Source organism: Aedes aegypti, chromosome 1 (genome assembly GCF_002204515.2).
Source record: "Aedes aegypti strain LVP_AGWG chromosome 1, AaegL5.0 Primary Assembly, whole genome shotgun sequence".
In the NCBI taxonomy this organism is placed as follows: Eukaryota; Metazoa; Arthropoda; class Insecta; order Diptera; family Culicidae; genus Aedes; species Aedes aegypti.
The window spans coordinates 267535266-267554779 of NC_035107.1; the positions used below are offsets into that span (position 1 = coordinate 267535266).

Sequence of the window (19514 nt, forward strand, 5' to 3'; positions counted from 1 at the left end):
CTCCGACCGAGCGATACAGGGCTGACTCCGCGGTACAAAGATGATCCCAATGTGAACGGTTGGTGTTGAGAGCCGGATAACAACAACCTCTCAATGGCTAGCAAACCGTTATTAGCGAAATGTGATGTTATGCGAACGATGGATGCTGACCGCGCTGGGGAGTGGACCCGAAGCGAATCCAAGGTTGCGCATTTCGCAGGCTGACTTCATTTGGTTTTCTAATTTGTTGCGCCTTTTGCCATTTTTTATTGGAACTCTGACCGGTTAATATGCCACCTGTTTGAGGACAACTGGCTATGACGAAGAATATTAGTAATGGCGCGAAACTTGGATATCTGGTAGCATAGTTTTCACAAATCGGAATGAACAGCGATTACATTATGGATGCTATTTTTTGAGATCGTTTCAAACATTACATTCATTACTTATATCTTGGTGTCCTGCGTTAGGCAACACTATCATCCTAGTTTGGTACAATTTAATTAAGCTATTATTGACGAATCCAAATTGTAGCAACTGCTTCCGAAATCCTGAGTTAGGGTGCAGAGCTACTTGGGCACTTCCATGATTCACTTTGGCATGGGCCTCAACCGAATTGTCTGAAACTTTGAAATAAGAAGCGTTTCAAAACGATGGATATTGTGGCATAATATAAGCTCAGTAGCTTCTCACTTGAATCAAAGAGCCTGGGCTACATTGGCGTAGCTAAGATTTTTTTCTGGAGGGGGCCTAGGGGGGGCCTAGCATATACCTGTTTTACAGATGTATTATTATTATTATTATCTCTATTAGGGAGATTTTCAGCCCACGGCTGGATCATCTCCAATTTACAGATGTAATGTCGTTCGCAATAATCACGATTTTCACAAATTTCGTATTTTTAACAGATTTGTATTGATTTTAATAATTTGTGATTTTGTCTCATTTCGCGGCACATAAGTTTCATTTGTGTATTTAAAAATACAAATTTATTCTTTTTGTAATCCTTCAAGAATTCTAGCAAAAAAAAAATCACCAGGAATGTCCTTTGTGATTCTTTCACGATTTTTTCAAATATTCAATCATGTTCCTTGAAGAGATTCCTCTTAGAATTCTTACGGACATTTTTTTATGAATTATTTTCTTAATTTTCAGTGCTTTATCAAGAAATCTTTTACCAGTTTTCACGAAGTTAGTCCTGGGCTTTCCACAGAAAATCATTCCCAGATTTTCTGATCTCACCAGAAAAATTCTCGAAGAATCTGTATTGAATTGCTTAAACAATCTCTTGATAAATTCGGCCAGAAAATGCATTACAAATTCTTTTAATCATTTCTCCTGGAAGGTCCTCTACGTACTTATTATACAGGGTGTCCAGAAAGTATGGGCACGACTTCACCATACTGCCATTTCAAATCTAATGAAGATAAAAATCTGATTTTTACACATTTGATTACTGTATCCAACATATTGCGATTTTTAATGCATAATTTAATCATTAATATGTTGATTACGTAACATTTCTTTGAAGCATCTCTTATCAGTCTTGCACAAATCGCGTTATTTTTGAGCGACTTTGTATTAGAAAAAATTTTCTATATCAGAAAGTGCGTATAATAAAAATCTGGAAAATATATTTATCAGCGACGATACGATAATTCATCGAACTATCACTTATTAAAATTGAAATTTTAAACGTAAGCATGTATAATTTGTATTGGAACTAAAAACTCGATTCCAGCCGTGGTCGATTTGAAAAGGGTAAAAATCAAATCCTTATATTCACGTCAAAACATGAATAAATCAAAAATTAAAGTTGCCAATTCAAGAGAATGGGGATTAACCTTTCATAAATCTGAAATGTATTATTTTTATTACTATTCAAGATACCAGAAGAGTTATAACTTCGTAATGTTGTCTTATGCGGAGAGAAAAATAAGAGATTTTTCGAATTTTACAATTTTTCCAAGTGTTATCTAACAAAGCGAAATAAAATTTCAAACAAAAATTTATTTAAAACATCCTTTATACAATTATTTATTACAACGATGATTAAATCAAACAAATTTATCACAGATGTTGATTGAAATAGAGTATAGAAAAATACAAAAATATTAAAATATTTGATTGTTTGGAAAAGTACTATGGTTTTCATTATCAAAGTCGTGCCCATATTTTCTGGGACACCCTATATACAAACTGTTAGTTTAAAGTCTCCTCCAGTTGCTCATTAATAATTTGTGTAGGATTTTAATCAACTACTGACTATTTCTCCAAAAAAAAAAGTACAGAAAAATCACCAAAAATGCCTTTAAGATCACAAAGCAAGGATTCATTCCACGAATTCCTCAGAACAGTTTGCTTTTGAAGCTCTACAATACTGTTTGAAAAAGTCACAACAAAAATTATCCAGACTTTCCGCAAAACAATCTTCTGGGTGTTTCTCTAAATATTCCTCGTAATATTCCACAAAAATGTTATGAACAATTAAAAAAATTCAATTGGCAAATTTTTATTCTCATGATTTTGCAAAGTAGAACATTTAAAATTGAGTCTCTAAAGAAGGTCCCAAAAGGACCGAAACGTTGGACAAAATAAAATATTTTTTTTTTCAATTTTGTCAAGACTGAAAGCCAATCTATCATTAACGCAGATCTACCTGCATTTTATTTTATTTCTCTAATATCAAGGAGCAACATCCCCCATTCCTTCAAAACTTCCTCGGCATTTTTGTTTTATTTTCTTTGCTTTGCTTAACTAAGATAAAAATTCTATCATTCTTATAAAATTCCTAGCGGAAACCGTTGAACCGTTCTTTCAAAAACTTTTCCACGAAAATACTCACAGATTTCCGGAGAAATTTGTTAAAGGATGTCTTAGAGAATTAAATTATTGTTTCCCTGAGATTCTCTCGGGCAAAATACCAGAGATTTATCTAAGTATTTTCCAGAGATTTTTTTTCTTCAAACCGCACTAACGAAATTCCCAAAAGAAAATCCTCCAAAAATTCTCGAAATAATTTTTTTGAAGAAATTTTCCATCGATTTACTAAGGTTTGCAATTCATTCTTGAATTTCTCAAAAAAAAAAAAACTCCAAAAATTCCATCAAGTATTATTTTAGGTTCTAGAAATAATTCCATTTTTTTTGGTAATCTCATGATTCTTTCATAAATAACATTTTAAAATTTAACCACTCTTCATATTTTGATTCAAAAACTACTCCCTTAATATCTCAATACTTTTAGGAATTGCTTTACAAATTCCTTTACGAATCACTCCGTATCAAATTTATAGAGAAACACATACAAAAAAGGTTAGAAAGAACTTTGTAGGTAATTGTTTTAATGATTGTAGCTGACATTTAATTCGGAAAAAATTACTAAATTCCTGTCGTAAAATCGTCTTTTATAATAAAAATTATAGGTGTTAAAACGCATTGAAGTTTTACTGAAAGTAAAATTAAATCTAAATCTTAGATAATATTTTCTATGAACTCCGAAGTGTCATATACTATATTGTGAACATATTGATGTAGGAAAAAAACATTTTTTTCCTACTCTTAGAAATATCAAATAAACTAACTTGAATAGTCTATTATCGATTAGTTTGCAGTACAGTAAAACGCAGGAATATTGAAGGTGTTTTTTAAGAACATTACCAAAGATGAATTGTGCATTACTTTGAAAATTTGTTGATGAACTCCTGATGAATCCACAAATCAGGAACTATACGTTTAAGATTTCTGAAATTTTTCAAAACTCCTAAAATTTACCTTTTTTAAGATTCCATCAGAATCATCTTTAGAAATTATCCTTGAAATCTATCCTTCCTTGACATCTGGTTTTCTAGAATTCTGCCAGAAAGCCTCTAGAAATTCCGGCCTCGTATCGCGCAAAACATAGGAATTTGGAATTAGACAATAATTGGAAAAATTATTTCTAAGGAAATGTTTTAGGAGTAAAAATTTCTTTATAAATATCTTAATATATCCATTCCCACTTTCCAGTTATTTTGCTACATGTTTCTCTACAAATTCCTTTTCCGCTGTGCTAACTTTGGAAACAAAAGTTTTCCTGGGGTTTTTCAACAAATTTCTTTTGAAGATTCGAAGGCAAGAGATGTTTCAAAAACAATTTTCTTTCCAATTCATGAATCAACCGAAGATTTGAAACAAAATATCTAAAAGAAAGCAAAGAAGAATTTGTCGCAACTTGTGATGTATTTTGAAAATATTTCTTAAGGACCATTGATGAGCGACGCAGAAGAATTTGTAATAAATTCTTTGGGAAAAGTATTGAAAGAAATTCACTGAAGAATTTCTAGTAGAACTTTCAGTGAAATATCCCAGAATTAGATTTGACAGAAGTAACATTGTTTTGGCAAATCCGGGAACGTATTCCGGAATCAACTTGCTAATAAAAAGTAGACATAGAAGGAGAGATGCAAAAGTTCTGAAGCCACCCTTCAATATTCCTTGAGGAATATGATAATACTAACATTCTATGAATATAGTCGTTTAGTAATTTTGTGATAAAAATTGTGTATGATTTTTCAATTATTTATTTTCTGACATCATACAACTTTATGTTAATGTATAGATTTTTTTAGTGAATTCTCACAAGGAAAATCATTATCACCGGACACCTCGAGCGGGGTATCATAAAAAAACATGATAAATCAGAATGAAGTGAATATGCTGCTTTATGCTGAAACAGCATTATTTGGATTATCCAGAAAAAAAAATGAATTTTGGGAATCAAATTTCCAGGATATTGACGCTTTTTGGCACCACGGTATTTTTGCAACGGAAATTTCGAAAAATTGCGCTTATCGCATGCAACAAGATTGAACAGTAATCAATCGATCGTCAGCCGGACGGTTAAGCTTTCGATTGTCGCACGATTCACCGAAGTCAGAACAGCCGCGCTGATGCTATGTAACGTAAACGAGGTTTTCTCAATATAGTTGTACAACATCACATAACGTAACTACTAAAGCGATTTTTTGTTAATAACAAGAGTCATGTACATAATTTCAGAAGCTTTTGCGTCATCTTAAATCTTTTTTTTTTATTGTCATTAAAAATTCTGGGGGGGCCTGGATGATTCTGGAGGGGGCCAGGCCCCCCTGGCCCCCCTGTTCCTACGCCAATGCTGGGCTAGAGGCTGCTTCGAATTGATGTTTAAATTATTTTTTTTTGCAGTTTCTCATCGTCTTAGGCTGTTTTCCATCACGCCAATCTGTCATGAAACGGCCTACTTTCATGCACTGAAGTATGCAGTGCGGGAATAGTCATTACACAACTGAAACCAGTGCTGCAATGATTCATTACGCAACGCTTTTTCATTACGCAACGGTTTTGAGTTGCGTAATGAATCATAACACAACAACTTTTCAGAAATGATGGTGAATGCACTCCGATTTATTTTCTGATACCCTCAAATGATCTTCTAAGAAATTGCAAACAATGTTGTACGTAACTCGTTGCACAACTCGATTTTTACAGCACTCGTCGTAATTATCCTACTCGGCAAGCCTCGTAGGATAAATTTACCACTCGTGCTGTAAAAATCATCATTCTGCAACTTGTTCCGTAAACTACTAGTTTGATTGCTATTTCGATGCATTTATCAACATTAACCATTGGAACAAAGCAGGTCATTTCTTCCATTTATGCAACGTTTAAAGACAGTTTTTAAACCCACTTTTTAACGTATTACGAGTTGATTTCCACAAATCAGTTTGAAGCAAAGATTTATTGTATAATCGTTAACACAAATCTGTTAGGGCATCGATTATTTATTGGATGCTTATTCATAGTTCGTTCCTGTAGGTGTTGATAAATATGACCGGGCATATTTCCTCTGATCATCAACGTTTGGAAAAATAGACAATGCATCGTGGGAAATATACACGATAATTGAAGTTTTGATCCGTTCACAAAAAAAACTACATTTTCAAGCACCCCATACAAATCGAAATCTAGATGTTATCCACATTGAATGGTTTTTAGCAAAAAGTCGTGATTTCTGATATACATACAAGTTGTATTCAACAAGAACAGCCAGTAAGCCCATTACACACATGAAAATTTGTAAGGTACTATATAGACTGAACGACCTATTTTCATTAGATAGTTCGTTCAGTCTATAACGAAACTCACCGAACTGGATTAGAAACTAGAGTTGGAAAATATGTGTCATAAATTAAACGAAAATAAAGGCCACACCCAACTATTAGCTTTAAGATTTAATAAGCGAATTCTTACGATGCATTTAACATCAAATATTCTTCTCTACAACAAGCATCCAATTTAGTGTCCCGAATAGTCGTAGCAAATTCGTAGCTAAGCCCCCTCTCAATTCGGCCGTCTCGTGGCCGAGCATAAAGTGTTTTAATAAACGATCGAGAGGCTGGTACGAGACTTTTGTATTGAAGACGACGAGTGGGATTTTTATGCTAATCAAACAAGCAACGGCTTCAAATTCAGACTTCAAATGCAAATAGTGCTGATTCGAGGCTGTGAGCAAAACTTACAACATCAAGAAAGAAAAATTTGAGGTTTCAGTTTCAGAAAGCAGATTTAAGCGGAAAGATGCCTTAAGAGCATTTGAATGAAACTTTAGACGAAGCTCTTTTCCTATGTTGACTTGCTTAGTGGTCCACAGTGTTTTCCGTTCTTATATTTCATCAAAGTAACACACGCCTCTCACGCCGAGGACCTAAGACCGAAGATCCATCCCCGAGAAAGGCACTTATGACGTAAAAGTTACAGTGACGACTTTCGTCGGTAGGGAAATTAAGCCATTGGTCCCGACATGAACTAGACCAGGGCTAAAAATTTCGTTAAGTTGGAAAAAAAAAATATCATCAAAGAAATCCCCGAACCACTTTTGGACTCTTCCGTTTGGATGTTATTTTTGTCTTTCTTGCAAAAAAGACGCCTACTTTGATTGTGAATTTCACTGATTGGGGCAAACATAAAAATATCTTCAGATGGAAATAGAAAAAAAAGAGTTTCTATACTGTATCAAAATATACAGATGTGTTATTTTTGTATATTTAATAAAACTCTTTAAAAAAAAGCGCATTTTATTAAGAAACACTTTAACAACTTCTGAACTAAATTGGATACAGTCACCTTTTCCTTAGTTGATATTCCGTATCTCGAGTTAGAGTTAGAGAACCGTAGTATTTCGACGGTCCCTTGAATCGCATTTGCACTGGTTTGGTGTTCTATAACTCGATGGTCCCATCAATATCGAGTTATGGAGAGTTAACTGTATCAACAATATTTTACACGAAACATGTGTATATTTTCATGTTTCAAAAGTCACCCGTACACCACTCAAACTATTTTGCTCTCGCGGGAGAGCTTATTGATTGAGGTTTGGGAGTGAGCTTATCGACAGTGCTAGTCCGACTACTACGTTTTTATTTGGGCTATGTTTTAACGGTGCACTCACCAAACTGTTGTTCTGCCGAAATCCTAGTAGGCTGACATCAGATCGACACAAAACTATGTTTTGGGTAGCTGCTCAGATTTCTGCATGTGTCACAATGTTTTGGCTAGATGCATGCATGAGTGGGGTAAACACTTGCCATGTGTACGTGATGTTGGTTTGTTCAGAAACAGAAAATATTTTGGTGAATGTCAGTTAACATGCGTAATTTATATCACTTACAATGACTCTTCTTCACATCAGGGGCGACAGCACAGGAGTCTTAAATGATTGCGATTTTCACTGATTTAAAATTACACCAAGCTGTCACACCAATCTAGGAAATCGACCAGAATGTTACATAAATCTAGTAATGGTGCTTCTAGGACTTTGCTTGGAGATGTCAATTTGTTTTTCAAGATAAGTATGCGTTCCTCTCAAGAAAAGTATTTTTTTGTCTTGCTTCAGGTACTAAGGTATCAAGTCAGGTATTGAGATTTCCTTACCATAGAATAGTCTCTGTCTTTAAAATAATCATTTTTTGGATTCAAGAAAACAATAGGACTAGATGGTGCTTTGGTTTCAATGACAAAAAACTTTACAGCTGTCTTTGATCTGAAAACTGACCTTTGTTTTTCTATTCCTGATGACTATTTAAAATGTCAAAATGCGTGTAATGATCTTAGTGTCTTAGGCGGCGTCCATTTATTACGTAACGCTAAAATTGGAAATTTTTGACCCCCCCCCCCCCCTACGTAACGCTTTTTGTATGAAATTTTTTAATTTTTTGTATGAGCCGTAACGCTTGAGCCTACTCCCCCCCTCCCCCTAGAGCGTTACGTAATTTGTGGATGCCACCTTACTCAAGGTCCTACAACTTTAGCTGTGGTTACAAGAACAAAAGAAATATGAATATTATCATAAAATTGAACATTGCAAGTCACACAAGGCTATGCTGAGGCTTTAAGTCGGCGATCTATCAGGATAGGAAATTATCTGAATTTCACTGGGCATAGAGTATCTTCGTGCTTGCAAAGTGGAAAGGGAGAAAAATCGTAGCAGGCCATGCCTACGGACGTGTATTTAAAATTTTCTGTCACGGTTTTTATCGCTCTCTAGAATTTTCAAATTGGACGGCCAAAAGTGTAAAAGTGAAAAATGAGTGTAAAAGTTGTGCGATTAACTAGTGGTGTGGAGGATATTCTATTAAGTTTTTATTGATCGTTATGATGCTTATTTTGACTAGTAAGAAGATTATGATTGGTTTCGCTGCAAATTCGGCTTGTGTGGTTTATTTGGTGATACCCCGGATGGTTGCTGCAGCCCGGTTTCAGAGAAAAAGGAGCTTCTGTTCGCAAAATTTGGCAATTGCTTCCAGTTGTGAAAGTGAAGGAATCGAAAAACAACCGGCAATTTTGAGTTAGAAACGAAGAAGATCAAATGCTGATTTCTTGAACCGCTTAGAACAATAATTATGAGGAATTTGGTCGCGTAGCTCTTCCGTTTGTTGCGCGAATTTTCATCATCAGTATATTGCACAGCGCTGATGATGTGCTTCAAACCTAGCGACGGCTGAAATGTTGCAATTCGGATATTTGTGAAGCAATGAGGAGTTTGCAATGAGTGCGTTTGGTAAAACCCAAACAAGCGGGTCTTTTTGGTGTCACCGGAGTGACTTTAGCCGAGAATGGATTACCAACTGGTGAGCTCTTTTCATGCTTGTGATGACACAAATTAGTATTGTTGTAATGTTGCATTTATTTTATCGTTAAACAAACTTTGGACGGTTTGGCACTATAAGTGTTGGCATAAACCCTTATTACTTTTAAAAAAAAAAAAAAAACAATTATATTCACGAACCTATTCTTAGATTTATTCGACCCATTTACTAGCTTTGAGTAGTTCGACATTAAATATATCAGCGCACCAATAAATAACTTTTTAAATTTAGGAAATATGAATCACATCACTTACCAAGGTGAATCCTGATCATGTGGCTTTTAATCCCTCCCACTAACAAAACTCCTTTCTGTGACCTGTGGACGTCACACTAACATTCCTTCCCTTCCTCGATAACCGTGAGGATGTGGCCGGCGCCGTTGTTGATATTTCTAAGTTTGGAGTACTTGAAATTGTACATTGAAGATGGTATGCTACTCCCAAGCTACATCTGTTGGTTCCCTGTACAATTCAAGTCAATCACAGAGTATGTAGCAAATACGAATTATACGGTCAATAAGGCTTATGCTTAATTTCTTTGAAAAATGCTGAAAGAAATTCTTTACTTCTCAAAGATTTTATCAATCGAAAGGTCTAACTCTTCCTAGGGAATTTCCTGTCACGTTCGCTTCGGTTCCGCAATATTTTTAATTCGGTTGATGGTGCTATGGCACTTGTAAATGCTCTAAAAAAGTGTTTTATAAAGTGATAAGTGTTTTCTTTTTTGGCAACGATTAAGACGAGGTGCCGTGAGAGGCTAAGTTTACACTTCCCGTCACGTTTTTTCACGTTTCAAATGATATATTTTACTTTGTTCGGCTGGTGGCCCGGCGGGTTCTAAGCCGCCCGTAGTGTTTTTTTCAGTTTGTGAAAAGTGAGTTTTCGATATGAGATCTGCCGTCAAGTGTTGGAAAAAGCGAGTGTAAAAATGTGAACATCGCATTCGTTTATGCTCATTGTATTACACGAAGTTGAATAAAATGAACTGTCCGGTATTTCACATTAAACTGCGTGACCTGCCTCAACGAAGGAAAAGTTTATGCACGGTCGTTCCTTCCTTGTGGAAACTGCTGCTTGATTCGAAGATAAGTCTACCACAAGGTAGAAATATCTGTGCCCCATCCCTGGAAGACAAACGCGTATGGAGCGACATCAACTTTCTTAGCAACGTCACTCCCAACTATGATCAAAATATTTCATTTACACTTACACCCAATAACAAAAGGCATACTAAACTACACATACACTAAATTGCAATCCGATCGCATCACTCAATTACAGTGAATTCTAGACCATTACCCTTCCCTATGTTCATCTCCTTGACATCTATGAGGTCATCGGTAAGTCGCTGGCCTCTCTTTAAGTGGATGTCATGCCATCATTATCCTTTCCTTTCCTCGTAACCGATCTTCCCGGTTGCCGGGCGTGATCGGCAATGGAAGTTGTCATATCTTTCCATCTCTGAATTCAGTTTGGACAGCTATTCCTTCCAAATAGTTTTCCATGAGAAATTGAAATAAGAATGGTAAAGTAACCAACATGACAGCTTTCAGTATGCAATCTAAGAATTACTCCGTTACCAAGCAACGTGACGCATAGAGTATCTTCGTGCTTGCCAAGTGATGTATAAATGCCTAAATGGCGAATTGCCAGAGTAAGCCTTCAGTTGCTAACTGTGGAGCTGAAAATCAGGCACTTTTTCAATAGTAATATAACGTCAGAAAGACAAAAATAGTTTAGCAAATTTATAATTTTCAGAATGAATCTGTACAAAGCCGAAATTTAAAAAATATTCTTGCCATGTATTGCTCAGAGTAGTGTTGTTTGATGGTATTTTACACGTCATAATATACACATGTTTCGTGTATTTTGACTGTCACGTTCATATTTATAAACGTGATCCGTTAATTCTTCCAGCCCAAAACACCGGCTTGATAGCAAAGCCAAACATGTGCACTACGTGGTAAAAAGCTCTCCGATTGCATTCATAGCTGAGACGGATTGTTTTTTTGTGTATTAGTCATACCATTACCTATTAGCTTCCTTCTGCAGAAATTCGTTGGTTTAAAGATAATAAAGTTAATTAATAATGGTTAATAAAGATTTCAAAATTTCCAATTTGGTTCAACAAATATGTCCAATACGCGAGATATTTCTAGCATTTTTATACCAATTAGATATTTTTTGAGACTTTGAGATTGTTAGCCGTTTTGCCATGTTAATCGACACAAACGGATACTACGTGTGAGGCACCTTACTATTACAAGTTTATCACTTTGCTTACTGATTGACAAATAATTGTACACACTTTCAATAGATGTCAGTGAAAGTGTGAGGAATCGAGGCGACCGACTGGGAAATATACTGAAAATATTTTCCTACCCAAGGCAAACATTTTTGTGAACATCTTTTATTCCTGGTAAATGTTTTTCATTAGTTGTCTTAGGAATTTCATATGGAAAGCAAAACATTTTCTTGTAGCAAAATTTCGAAGTTTTAACTCGTGGTGTTCCAGTATCACCAGGTTCCTCAGTGTATGTCAAGTAACGCACTTCATATTTGAATACGCACAAAGAATTTGAAAAAAAAAAACAAATTTGGAAGTTTCAAATAACTTCTATATATCACTATAAAATTATCTTCATAAATGTTTGAACGAATTTATCGAAGAATTTTGAAGTTTGTTTTGAAAAACAAAACTCTTGAAGGAACCTCTGGAAAACATAATGTAAACATCCATCTAGATCAATTCTTGCAAGAATCATTGGAAAAATTTCTATGTACTTCTAGAAGAATTCGTTGAAAAACTCATGATAGTGCTTCGAAAGGAACTTTTAGAAGCGAAGTCGTCAACAAATCCTGAATAATGATGCATAATCGTTAGAGCAATCAAGCCGCTCTGAAATCTTCTAATTTTCAAACCCCTCTCATTTTGTAAAAGTTATGTTGTATATTTATTGATGTGTATTGATCGTTCTTCAACAAAATATGATCCAGCCGTTCTATAAGCATAGCAAAGACCTTTAACAATTTTATAGTTGACATATTTTTTTTTTTGAATTGGATATACATCAAAAAATAAAACATTGAATTTTAATGTCCATAAAATCGAGTTAAAATGAACATAAAATCGAGGGTCCTTATAATCGAGTGCCCACTAAATCGAGGTATAGCTTTAATTATATGTTAAGTTGCAATAACATCACTTGCAATACATGAATAATTACTAATTGTTAGTCGGGTATGTGAGTTTTTGAAATATCATTATCATAACTGGTCCATCCTTCAAGTAATTCTTTTAGAATGAACTCTTCTTACAAGAATTACAAGAACAGTTCTTCAAAGATTCCTTCAGAAAGTTTGCAAGTTCGACCCGTAATCATCCTGTCATTCGTCCAGGAAATTGTTCAAATTCGTAAAATATTTTCAGTTTCCTCATTATTTTAGCAAAATTGGAAATTTTCAATTACTTAGACGTTTGCATTTGAACTCTTACGATCATTCTACTGAAACCAATTTATATTGTTTCTGAGCTGCGGCGAACATTTTAAGCCAATCGGAACACTAGAATCAAACATGAAATCAAGATGAATAGTCGTGCTCAGTTCTACTTCCGACCCCTTTGACACTACATTCTATACCCAAGTTTGACTTTATGTATTACATTTTTCTTTGCGTTCTTGAACCTCATGTGCCATACATTTGTTTACATCTTCGTTTTCACCAAAGCCAAAACCCAGGCATCCAATTTGACCATTTTATATAAAAAAAAACGTTTTAAGAAGACAAGGTCAATCGCCGAACAAGAAATCGTAAGGTATGTATTTATAGAAAATCTTGGAGTGAAAACGAGTGACAATTTCTAAATGGGATTCGACTATCGTATCATATCAATTGATTTAGAGCAAATATAGCGAACTAAACAGTACTTTGCGTCACACAAATAATTTTGAACGATGATTGTTCAATTTGTACTACATTCTTTGTCTTGAAAATTCGACACGTATTGTTCCTGTACATCCGGTTCATAAACGTGCATTAAAACTAAATATATTTCATGGAAATAAAAAAAAACTCCTAGCAGAATGTCAATGCCACAAATTGTTTCCTACATTGGTGTAATTTTGCAAGATTGACATGTATGAAATTCTAATTTCTTCCTACTATCTACATAGCCACTTCGAAACATTGATCGAACCGCATTGAAAAAACTGTAACAGTACACCATTCACATTCGTCATTCATTCACCGCCTCTCGACCGTCGTCAGCAATTTTTCTACATATGATCTCGAAAACAATTTCGTCACCGATCCAAGTGCGCGAAGCGCGCGCGGCTTGCCCGCCAAACACAGCGAAACCCGTTTTTTTGCCGATGATGGCCAAAAATTATCCACATAAGCACCCCAAAACCAAAGCCCAATTCGCCGATGTTGTAATCCAAGATCCATCGCCGGCCATGGCACAGCTTCGACAGCGAGAGGTTGGACTCACCTTTCTGTTAAAACTTCGAATGAAAAAACTGCCACTCTTACGGCGATTTCTGGACGCCTAGTTTGGGACTGCTCCGAAGTAGATCACGACAGTTCACTAATATCGCCCCAGTGGTGTGCGATTTTCGGCGGTTTTTTCTGTTTCGAAAAAACTGATTAAACAGGTTTTTGCTCGAGGCGACACACTCCTAGGCAGACACTTTTACCGAAAAGATCGACGTAATCCAAGTGCACCTTGTGTTCTTGCAAACGGCAACGATTTTTTTCCGTTCAATCAAAGCTATCACTGAGCTGTATGCAAAAAAAGACGGTTCCACCAATAGGTTGATTCACCTTTAAACTTCCTTTTTCCGAATACTCGTCAATGTGTGCACTCTTCCGAAGGAAAACGACTTTGTCCCCTTCCGTTTCCGAGGAGGGATATTTCACACTATATACACTATCGCGACTGTAGAGAGCACTTTCAATTTTCACAATCACCTAAATGATTCTCGCGGAAAACTAAAATTCTTGCAAACACGATTTTTCGAAAATCAACAGTTATTTTTCGGCGCTACTTCTGTTACTCTGCACCCACAATCCTGATGCTTTTTCGGGGGCACCACTAATTATACTGCGCTCAACAAATTAAAAACGAAAACTGTACGTGGGCACTTTTAACTACTGCTTCCCTTTTCCGAGGAGGTGCTCTAAGTTGAGGTGGGGAGAAGGTCCTAGTAGGCCACGACAATCGACACCCAGAGAAACGACTTGGCCGAGCGATAAACGAGAAGTGAATTTGGGCCCGTTGTCGCACCGTAGTTTTATATCGGCTGCATGCGGCATGGGGGGCGCATTAAGGCTACCCTAGCTTTCGGTGGGTGTCGCGCCGTCTGGCGTTGGAGCAGCATGTGCTGCGCAAAGAGGTGATCGATGCTACGCAACATCGCAACCAACGGTGCGACATCGCCGGGGAAACATTTTCCGACCGATCATCATTGGGGGTTGTTTTGTTATGGTTGCAGCCGGTTCGGTGTGGGGTTGAGCTTGAGACATGCGTCGTAGTTGATGCTTTGGATCGATCAATAAAGAGATCTTCTTTAGTTGATGTGTATTGATGTTTCATTGTGCTGCTGCTAATCCAGAGGCAAGAACAAAGAATAGAAATGTTTTGTATATTTATTGTTATATGCACAGTAATTCCTCCTTTCTCGGGAATGCCACCCACAACACTGCGTGTTTACTTATTTTGTACTCAATCAAAATTATTTAAATTTTCCATATACAATTGAAAACTAAATGGTATTGATCGTGCCTTAAATGTAGATTCATTTAATTAGAATACGGAAGAAAAAAAAACGTGAGGGTATGCTAATGGATGACATCATAAATAAAGACATAAATTCTTGATTAAAACTACACCCGATTTTGGTTTTGCACAGGGGATGCGTAACTATATCGTACAAAAAAGTTTAAACTGTTTAACTGTTTAAAAGTTACAACTGTGCGAAAAAATAACTCCATTTCTCGACGTTTCATGCAAATATAAGGTTTTAAAAGAAAAGAAATGTATACAAAAGTTATATAGTTGGAAGTGTACCAGTGAAGTAAGTGAATCTTATAACCATATTAAGTGAAAATAGGGGAACTTACGTATTCTCGGCAGCTTAAGCCGATGTCGTGCTTCTTTTGTAATTTTTTCGGACATCAGCAGATAAATTCCGTGTTTGTCTATTTTATATTTATGCGTTGCTCAATCCTCTATCGATTTACACCGACAGACTTGTCAAAATGCTTTTGGTAACGTTTTTACAACGCTGCAAACATCCCTTGTCAGTGTGACTATTGTCGGCAGCCTCATTCTCTTCGGCAACTTTCCCATAAGATGTGCTGGTGAATCTCTTCGGCAGCTCCAAATGAGTCGCATTTTGAGGCGTGTTCATTTGAATTGATGGCATCTCCGGCGATATCGTTTGCTTAGTCTCGGAAATCTCGCCAGCGGGGAGCGGGCAGAACAAAGAATCATCTGAATGTTTCCACTGATGTGTTGTGATAGAAAAATACTGTGTATTTGGCGTTTGAAATTTGGTTGCCGATAATAGTCGAATGGTGCCGAAGCCGTAAGTCTCCCTACGTAAATATTTCGACTTTTTTCGTACCATTGCGTACACCAAACAAATTAAACGTGTGAACTGAAAAAATCAACTAGTTTCAAAATGGTTTTCTATCAATCAAGAATACTCATTAAATAAACCAAAAAAACAATGAGTTCTACAAATAACACTTCCTTGAATTTTATAATGGAGTGGGATAAATGGATCAAGCTTCGTGTATGTATGTATGTAGATTGGCTAGGGCGATTCAAAATTTTAAAAAATATACATGAAAGTTCAATCTCCTTTATCTTTCTTACTATCTTTACCATAGAAATAGTGTTCTGTGCAATTTTCAGCTTTCTAGGTGGTGATTTAAAGGTGGCCCAAAGACGATGTAGGTTTATATGGGAATTTCTATGGAGAAATTTTGAAAAATGTTCTAAACACGTTAGTACTGTAATGTAAGAACAAACTCATCATCCCATAGCGAAAACTGGTTCTTCAAATCTTAATGAAGGATGTTGCTGAAGAAGCAAAACCCTTATGAGCTTTTTTTGGGATTTTTGTAGATGTTTACAGGGCCAAAATGTCATATAAAGCTAAATAATAGCAAACAAACTCATGAATATCTCTTCTCTTGTCCATCGGATTGAATTGCTCTTTTCAGCCAACTTTTTTTTATTATGGTTTGAAGAATGAGTTTCTACTATGGGATGATAAATTTGTACTTACATTCCAGTACTAACGTCTTTACTGCCCATAAAGACATAACTGTCCCATATGGAAAAAGTAGACACTTAGAAAATAACGCTCAAAGTTTGAATTTTCATACAAATGTTCATACTTTTCTAATACATTTCCGCATGCCATATGTATTTAGCACAACCGCACAGATTACTTATTTTGCTATTACTGATCAGCAAAAAACTATAAACTTTAGCATGATTCTCCTTCCAACAGTATAATCCAACAAATAGAATAATGAGAATCGCAGTGCATGTCCTGCTTTCCACGGGTTGGTTTGTTATAAGAAAGGGCGCGTCAAATCCATTGCAACTGTTGGAGATATGCACCCACCTACAAGGATGTTGAGGTACATTCTCCTAGACTCCGGTTGGCACTCCACTCCATCGTCCAGCTGCAACTTCAGTGATTCCCTGATGCACTCTCCAAATTCCTAACATATTATGTTAATATATGGTTGATAGAGATATTGGTCATTATTAAATTCAATTGATGTGATGAACTCGACTTTATACAGTACGCTCCAAGAAAAGAACGATATACATTTTATAGATAAGAAAAATGAAGAGCATGGATTAATCTCTGATATGCAGACTCCATGATGCACCTGGAAGATATGTTGTGTTTCTGGCTATTTAAAATAAACGGTGTGAAATATGAAATTATAAATACATAAATGAATCCTGCTCTGCATGTGGTTCCACTTGACAGTAAAGACAATGCCCATTACCATTCTGAATTCAACATATCATTGTATGAAGAGCCAAAAAGTAATGGAGTTCGAGTTCGAGACATTTACGTGAAACACACGGGAAATTGAAAATCTCCTTCCAATCATATGAACAAACAGGAAGAAAATAAAATTCGTAACCTGTAAAGTTTCCAACGGAATGTTATGGTATGGTCACGGTAAATCCGTTTCAGTTGTTAGGAATAGAATATTTACAAGGATATTTTAGTAACTGCAATACTAGACTCCGGTTGGCAATCTACTCCTTCAATAACTTCAATGATCCCCTGATACATTCTTCCAGTATTGAATTACATCAACATCAGTAAGTGAAAGCATTTGTATATTTGTCCTAGAATCTGGGAATGAAAAGTTATTCACAATAAAATAATATAACATCATTTTATAAAAATGTTAATAAAGGAAATCTGAAAAAACAACTGCAATACATTGGTTGAATAATGAGCCAACTGAGCCCAACCCTGTGCAATGAATTACGATTGAATTTTCATGATTCAATTCAATTGCAGACGAAGATGTGCAATCAATCTATTTGATTGATATAGCTTATTATCCAGATATGAAATTAATGAAAAAAAAGATGGAATGATGTAGTTGGAACACGATTTGGGTCGACAAAGAAAAAAAGGTGGCAATATAATAAGGATAAACATCCAATATTTTATTTTGAAGAGTTGTCGAAAAAACTAGTTAAAATAAATGAGTGAAAATCAATGAGAAACAATTCATAATTACAATGAGGTTGGAAATAAAAATAAGCTGTTGATCTGGTTACTACACCATCTAATATTCAATACCAAGGATAGATGGATCAAGCTGCATTATCATATATTAAAAGACTGGTATTGTTTTGATCTACCTTCACCATGATGTACTTGAGTTTGAAAGTACTACGGACTAAAATATTTCGGTTCTCTAGCATTGTACTGCAGCTGTTATGATGCTCTCGGGGGAATCACCACTGAATAACTGAAATTTATTCACCTGACATTGCCAAACAAGGCATTTGGGATACTTTAGCTGACGAAACAAAATAATACGCGTTTGGCATAAAGCAGCGAATTTACTGCATTATGATTTCCCATGTTTTGGAGGGTACCCTGCTTGAGGTGTCCATACATTAACTACAACTCGCATAATGTCCGACAAAATTAATCAAAAAATAGGCAAAATTACTAAAGGAACTTCTTATACAAAAAATAGCTGCATTTATTGGCGAAAAATAAGGCCTGATTCATAAAAGATTTTTCCACGGAATTTCAGTCTGGCTAAGGCTTCTAAAAAAGTCCAACAAAATCGTTCAAAGTTTTTTATTCCAGCAATAAACTTTTTCTATGACTTCGCTTTAATTTTTTAAATTTATTATTAATTTATTTTTATTGCTTAAACTCTAAACATACCTTTTGCTACAAATCTCTTGAAAATTAGTCAAATAATATTGTGAGGTTAGCAGTGCCGGATTTGGGCTTCGGGGGGCCCGGCTCAAATCTATTGACGGGGGCCCTTAGCACAAAATGAGCGAGGAACGCTAAGCATAGGAAAGTTAAGTATTGTGAAAATAAAATATCCGGAAAACTCCAAACAATTGTAATATGTATTACTCGAATTTGACTATACCCATATAACTCCGTGAATATTGCATAAAATAAATCCTCTGTATAAAATACTAGAAAAATCGCATATAGCACATGATTAGATTAATTTTTGACTGAATCGTTCTCAACCAAGTTCAATTGATGTTCCCTTTTGAAATCAAGACTTATGATTAATTGAGACTTGGATAACAATAGCAAATATTACATTCATATTTTTTTTTTCAATTTTACCGCAGATATGTATTTCCAATAAATGCAATTGAACGACAGTCAATATTGAAGCAATAAGCAAATCGTTTAACTATTTTATTTTATTGTGAAGAAAATTACTGACTTCCTACATTTATTGTTAAAAATGATCCTATCGCGACTGTATTGAACAGTATGCTTTGAAATGCTCAATTTGATTTTCATAACAGGAAAGGAACACACGATTGTCTAACTTTAATAGTCAGATATTTTACTAGTACTAGTGGACAAGGAGCAATTGCACAATTTAAGAAGCACAGAGGTTTCACTCTCGTTCAACTAACAACTTCTAGAATTAGCTAGTATGAGCTTTTTCCAAGGCTCATGTCCTAGTCCCTTGCTTTATAATTCCAATGTTCCAGATATTCACAACAGTTCTGAAGAACTATGCACGCTTCGACAAATTGCAGATGATGCTCTAGTTTCTGTAATTATTTAATTTCTGTAGATTTTGGTCAAATTTATGGT

At 35.5% G+C, this 19514-nt stretch overlaps 1 protein-coding gene across 1 annotated transcript in view; it reads right to left on the reverse strand.

The window, feature by feature from the left end:
* Window positions 1–14417, reverse strand: part of LOC5568917 (elongation of very long chain fatty acids protein AAEL008004) — a 129283-nt gene extending 114866 nt beyond the window's left edge. Inside the window, exon 1 of the mRNA XM_021837732.1 lies at window positions 13634–14417. The gene's annotated coding sequence lies outside the window, so the exon portion shown is untranslated. The remainder of the gene's footprint in view (window positions 1–13633) is intronic.
* Window positions 14418–19514: the final 5097 nt, after the last annotated feature.